Genomic DNA, 238 nt, shown 5'->3' with positions numbered 1-238 from the left:
ATTGGAATGTTGAGCAAATGAATGCCGAACCAGCTTTTTTTAAATAGAGAAATAAAGTCAGAAGTTTATGTAAAACAACCTCCTGATTATGATGATAGGTGTGGTAAAGTTTACAAATTACGAAAATCGCTTTATGGGTAGAGAGAGAGTTCAAGGTCATGATATGAATGTTTTCACAGTTTCATGGTCAAATTAAAGTTTGATAGGAGCAATTACGATAACAGTTTGTATGGGGGGG

The sequence above is a fragment of the Diachasma alloeum genome, unplaced genomic scaffold (assembly GCF_001412515.2).
Source record: "Diachasma alloeum isolate Michigan unplaced genomic scaffold, Dall2.0 Dall_scaffold_00570, whole genome shotgun sequence".
NCBI lineage: Eukaryota > Metazoa > Arthropoda > Insecta > Hymenoptera > Braconidae > Diachasma > Diachasma alloeum.
This window is presented reverse-complemented; position numbering follows the sequence as displayed.